At 41.5% G+C, this 6669-nt stretch overlaps 1 protein-coding gene across 6 annotated transcripts in view; it reads left to right on the forward strand.

The window, feature by feature from the left end:
* The window catches only part of CCDC88A (coiled-coil domain containing 88A), a 143586-nt gene that overhangs the window by 105889 nt on the left and 31028 nt on the right, over positions 1-6669 (forward strand). The window lies entirely within an intron of this gene.

Here is a 6669-nt window from a genome sequence, read left to right on the forward strand (position 1 = left end):
CCCCTCAAGATGGTGGTTGGAGGAGGGCTCTTTTTTATATAAGTTAGTTTGATGCATTTCATTAATGGCAGATGAAAATGTTTATTTGTAACTGGATTCTGTTCATGGCTTTTCTGTGAAAATATGTTCAGTGCTGAATACTCTTAAATGATTATTCCTTAAATTGCCAAAATTTAGGGAAAGGGGCATATTTCTCATTATGAATTATTATCAGATTTCTTATGAGTTATAAGCAAGCTGTCTGTTTTCATAATGTTACTTAAGTTCCTTAAAATACAGCCTTTGTGATGTTATGAATGAATTGATTGAATATACAAAACTATTTTTAAAAGCATCCTCTGGATTATGCAAAAAAGCCATCCACAATCACCTGGGTTATGTCCAACTCACCACCATCAGAAAGACAAGAGACATGTGATTTTTCCATTGGGTCTCTTAGGTCTTTTCTCCACCTTTTTTTAGCCCTCCCTTGTCAGCTAGATGAATTTCATTATTTCTCTCTCTTCACTTTCTGTTGCTATTTTTCTTGTATTGTAGTCTATAATATTCCTTTTAGTTTACTAATATTTTTTCCTAATGTACTTCATTCTTTTCATTGGAAAAAAACTTACACATTTGCTCTGGCTACATCTACATGCTTTTTGTATTAGTGGTAACAATGACAGCAGACACTGCAGATATTTCAAAGAAGAAAAGAAAGGGGTTGGAATTGAAATCTAGGTGTGATAGGATCCATGACTTCCCTCAAGAGGGGTGGGAAAGCAGAGGAGAACAAGTGAAGGGTCAGCCCCATCTAATGCTCATTTGACTGTTCCTCTGTAAGCCCATGAGTGCAGTTCAAAAAATAGAAACAATGTTGCTCTGGCATTTAATATTTAACATTCTGCCCAAACTATTGGGTATCAGTCTACCATATTGGTTAAGAAAATTTAGAAGAACAGGTGGGGCTATCATTTGGAGTATCCAGAAATAGCCATAGGGATGAAAGACTGATCTGCATAGGTATAAAGGTTTGGGCAGAACATCAAATGCGAAAACAGTCCATTTACATCTGATGAGGCAGAAAAATCAGAGTGCTCCTGTGTGGCCTAGTGATGTGCACAACAGACTGTTTTTGATTACAGGCATCCAATATTTATAAATACACAAAAACAAGCAATATGCTGTAAAGCTCTTGCCTCAGCAATAGGTACTTCTTGTGGAGCAAAAGTATGATACTTCTCCCCTCATTGGCAGCAAATTTAGGGGAGATAATTAACACAGGCAGAATTCAGAGATGGGTTCAAAATTTGAGTATTTGGGAACTAGAGTCTGTGGTGCAGATATTCTCACCAGTTTATCAAGCAAATATAGGCACTTATAATAATAATAAATAAATATTTTTTTTATTTATATCCCGCCCCTTTGAGGTCAATCGGGGCGGCTAACAATAATAAAATACAATACAATATATATAAAAACTTCCCTCTCCCCCCCCTTAAAAAGTTATTAAATCACTTATAATTAAAACCAACAAATTAAACAACATAACACATACACACCATTACAGAACAGACAAAAACAAAACAGCAAACTGTGGCAGCAATCCACTCAAATTTCCAGAGAGGACCTTAGGGACTCTCATGAGAAGAGGGTTCTTGAGGGTGGGATTATCTATCCAAGAAAGGCCTACCGGAAGAGATCCGTCTTGACAGCCTTTTTAAAGCTGTCTAAAGATGTCAGTTGATGGATCTCGTCTGGCAGGTCGTTCCACAATCTGGGGGCGACAACAGAAAACGCCCTCTGGGAGGTAGCTGAAAGCCTAGATCTTTGAGGCTGCAGCAAATTCCTCCCAGAGGACCGGAGTGTGCGGGGAGGATTATATGGGAGGAGGCGGTCCCTGAGATAGTTTGGACTCAAGCCATTTAGGGCTTTAAAGGTGATATCCAACACCTTGTACTGGGCCCGGAAACTAATAGGCAGCCAGTGGAGGGACTTTAATACCGGGGTAATATGGTCCCTCCTCGATGTTCCTGACACTACTCTGGCCACCATATTCTGCTCTAATTGCAGTTTCTGAATCAAGCACAAGGGTAGCCCCATGTAGAGCGCATTACAGAAATCTAGACATGAGGTTACCAGCGTGTGTACAATAGTCTTGAGATCCCTTAATTCCAGAAAAGGGCGCAGTTGGCGTATCAGCCGAAGCTGATAACAGGCGCTCTTGACTGTCGCATTTACCTGATTTGTCATCAGGAGCGACGAGTCAAGGAGCACCCCCAGACTGTGAACATAGTCACTGGAGGAGAGTGTGACCCCATCCAGGACTGGGGATTGCAACCCAATTCTTGGTTTCAGGGCTGCAACCATGAGCACCTCCATCTTGTCCGCATTCAGTTTCAATCTGTTTTTCCTCATCCAGCCCATTACTGCCCGAAGATATTCATTGAGAAAAGAGATGCCATCAGAATTCGAGGCCGACGAACGAGACATGGAGAAATAGATCTGGGTGTCATCAGCGTACTGATAACACCCAGCTCCATAACTCCAAATAATCTCACCCAGAGACTTCATATAGATGTTAAATAACATTGGGGACAGTATAGCACCCTGTGGAACCTCACAGGTGAGCTCCCTTTTACTGGAGCAGCTGTCCCCGAGCAGCATCCTCTGGGACCTGCCCAAGAGGAAGGACCGGAACCACAGCAATGCAGTGCCTCCGATACCTAACCCCCTCAGGCGGTCCAAGAGGATGCCATGATCTATTGTGTCGAAAGCCGCTGAGAGGTCTAGGAGCACCAACAAGGTCACACTACCCCTGTCGATGCTCTTCACAAAGCAGTCAGCATTTAAGCAATTTAATGCGTTTATTGCTGCCTCAAATTAATTTCAGTTGAATGAATTTCATTGTTCTGATTCTACATTCAATCTGATGAATGTGTCACAGAAAATTTATCTTAATAAAATATAGTGATTTCATTTCAAGGGGAAATTTTGTAAAGGAAAGTGCAATATGTGTTGATGTCAGTGAGCTGAGGTGGATTGGTTAAAAGCTACAGAAATAAACATGGAATTGCATGATCAAATCCCAGCTAAAGCAAGGGTGGCTTTCAAAAACTGTATTCAGGAAGTGTTTGGCTGTAGATGCATTAGAGGTATTTAGTGGAGAAGATGACCTACAAGAAAATGAGGAAATTGTGTTATAATAATAATAATATTTATTTGTATACCGCCCTATGGCAGACCAATCCGGGCGGTTGACAACAGTAAAATATAAAATATAAAAATTAAAAACACTTTATCCCTCCCCCCCTTAAGACAGTATAACATATTAAAAACACAATATCAAAGCATAAAAACAACAATTAAAAACTAAAACCCTGATATCCCTCTGTTGATCCCCAACCATCACTAAGATGGGGCCACGGGAGGAATGAGGGAATCAGGGAACCTGGGCCGGGATGGTTAATCTGGAATGTTGAATGAAGGGTATAATTTTCAGCTATAGGGGCAGAAAATGAGGTGGCTTCAGATAGACTTTTTTGTGCAGAGGTGCTAGAAACTTTAGGATTGTGTAAGGGAAGCAAAATAACTAAGTACTTCAGGAAGTCAATAGTTAAGATAAGATATTCAGCATAGCTTCTGTTTTGAGGAAACCAGGGAGTCCCCCACCCCCAATAAAGTAGCCGGAATTTCAGATGCAAAAGGACAAGATCTGCTAGCCTTAATATGGTAATAGGGTTGTATTTATGTGTTCCCTACAGTGGTAATAATTCACAGAGTTTTAAGGGGTGCTTTGGTTGTGTATTCCTGCTGGGCAGGGGGTTGACTTGATGGCCCTTAGGTTTCTTCCAACTCTTTGCTACTGTGAAAGGGTTCAGGCAGTTATTATTGCTCTGTACTGGCCACAAATGCCCTTTATTACTTTCTTAGTTTCTTTAAGGCTCAGATTGCCAATATGAGTGCCAGTGAGGTTAAATTTGTTACATGAAGCAGAGGTTCATCCTTTAGCCCCTCACTGGTTGAAACAGACAGCCTGTAAATTGAACAACTGCAAGAAAAAAATAGATAATTCAGGGCCAGTAATCAGATGATTTTAGCATCCTGAAGAGAAGCAGCACAGAAAACATGTGACATGAACTAGAAGACATACAAATGGTGGTGTTTTTCACAAGGTGAAAACTGGAGATATATGGTATTAGGTTCGCTATAGACATCACCATAGGCAGTAAATCAGATTTAAAGCAAGATATTAGCATATTTGGTTGATATTTATCACATGACACGACTATTCAGTTGCTGGTTTTCATTTCATTTGTTTTTGTAGAACATCTTTCCGCTGACTGAGACAACCTGTCAATAGGCTCCTAATATCACTCCTATTCCATTAGTCTCTTAGTGTGATAGGTCACTTTCATGGCTCTAATGATTGACAGCAGTCACATAGCATGAGTGGGGATTCTCCTCTTCTTCCCCCTCCCCCTTTCTATTCCCAATCAAGCTTGGGTTGTTTTTACTCTATGCCTTTTCATTTGTTTGTTTATTGGTTTGGTCCCTCCCCCCCCCCCCCCCCCGTGATTGCATAATTACAGCAAAAATAAAAATAACAAATTGAATGGAACAGAATAAAAGCAACCTTGGTAAAGACACACGTACTAAAAGTCAGGGTTATGGAGCTGGTGTGGAAGGGGTCATGGATTGCCAAAGCAGTATACTCTTGCAATTACAGAGAGCTGTGATAATGGACATTTTCAAACCTATGTGTTCCTGTTTGCTTCACTAATATGATTACTGTGGAGGGGGGGGGGCTGGTGTACTGGTTCAATCCAGCTGCAAAATACTTGAAAGTCAGTCCAAGAAACTTTTTTTAGCATTATTCTCATGTTAGTCTTGTTCCAGTGTCAATATCATTCTATGCACTATCCTTACAGATTGGATTTGGGGTTTGCAGGTGGTACCCTACCGCTCCTCCAACACTGTAGAAGAGTATTTGTATTGTTACTTGTATAAAGGAGACAGATATCAGTGTTGCATATCAGTGTTGGAGAGAGGTTGAATACCTGCTCTAAAACCTAATTCAACAAATGATGACTAAGATTAAGGTGGATGAAATAGCAGACCTTTGTTTTGAGGAAGAATGATGTTTATTTATTTATTTATTTACAGTATTTATACCCCGCCCTTCAGCCCTAAAGGCTCTCAGAGCGGCTTACAATTATTATTATATTTAATTAGATGGTTCCCTGCCCTCAGGCTTACAATCTAAAAAGACACTACACAAAAGGACAAGGGAATGGTGGTGGGGATGGGAATCAGATCCAACAGTTCTGTCCCTCTGAGGCCTGGACCAAAGCAGATGGACTGGAGGGAGGGCTCTTCTTCTTAGTTCAGGCCAGGCCCGATGGAGCTGGGCCTACATCTCTCCTTCCATGGCCGGATGGCACCAGATGAGCTGGAGGGAGGGCTCTGCTTCTTAGAAGGCACTTGGAAGGCAAAGGTCCAAGTAGCAGTAGAACCAGCAGCTGCTGTTCCCCCCCTTACCCCAGATAGTCACTGTGGTCCTCCCATTCTCTGTTACTGTTAACTAATGTTACTGTTTTTAAACAGAGGCTGGATGGCCATTTGTTTTGGATCTTCCTGCAAGGCAGGCGGTTGGATTGGATGGCCCTTGTGGTCTCTTCCAACTCAATGATTCTATGATTCTACGTTAAATAGGTAGTTCCATGGGGAGTATTCACACTCTCCGTTGTGTTTGTCTGTGTATGTCTTTATGTGTGTTATAAACTTTACAACATTTGACATAATAGCCCTGTTTAAATATTTGAAGGGATGTAATATTGAGGAGGGAGCAAGCTTGTTTTCTTCGGCTCTAGAGAATAGGACCAGGAGCAGTGGATTCAAACTACAGAAAAAGAGATTCCATCTCAACATTAGGAAGAACCTCCTGACAGTAAGAGCTGTTCGACACTCCCTCGGAGTGTGATGGAGTCTCCTTCTTTGGAGATCTTTAAACAGAGGCTGCATGGCCATCTGCTGGGGATGCTTTGATGGTGATTTCCTGCATGGCAGGGGGTTGGACTAGATGGCACTTGTGGTCTCTTCCAACTCTGTGATTCTTTGTTTGCACATGCAGCTTACACACTCTTCATTTCCGTTTGCTTTAAACAACGTACTCCATCCCACCATAGTGATGCTTTTCTCAAATGATTTCCTTTCTATTCCTATTGTGGATTTCCTTGTTATGCACTAAATCTATTTCAGATACATGTACTCCAATTTCTGTTACCCTAATTTTTCATAGTTTAAGATCCAAGAGCCCAATTTTATGGGCTTTGTTTACTCTTTTAAGTAAGAGTCTCTGTTTAAGGTGTGATGCTGCAACACTGGTCAGATTGCTGAGAAAGCAAGAATGAGAAGGCCCTCTGAGTTTGGCTGCATAAACTGATGCTGCTGCCTTCAGAGGACTGTTTCAATCCTGCTTCCCTGCTGATTTTTTTTAAAGTAAGCCAGATCAGCAGCAGAAAGGGGATTTGTGGCAGTATTAGCGGTTGAGGAAGTGTAAAAGAGGAGCTACATCAGCAACTGGGAGGAGAGGGCTGCAGTTTCTTCATTGGGTGGCTGGTAGTAAGGAAAACATAGGAAGGAAGGAAGGAAGGAAGGAAGGAAGGAAGGAAGGAAGGAAGGAAGGAA

The sequence above is a fragment of the Sceloporus undulatus genome, chromosome 1 (genome assembly GCF_019175285.1).
Source record: "Sceloporus undulatus isolate JIND9_A2432 ecotype Alabama chromosome 1, SceUnd_v1.1, whole genome shotgun sequence".
NCBI classification, from domain to species: domain Eukaryota; kingdom Metazoa; phylum Chordata; class Lepidosauria; order Squamata; family Phrynosomatidae; genus Sceloporus; species Sceloporus undulatus.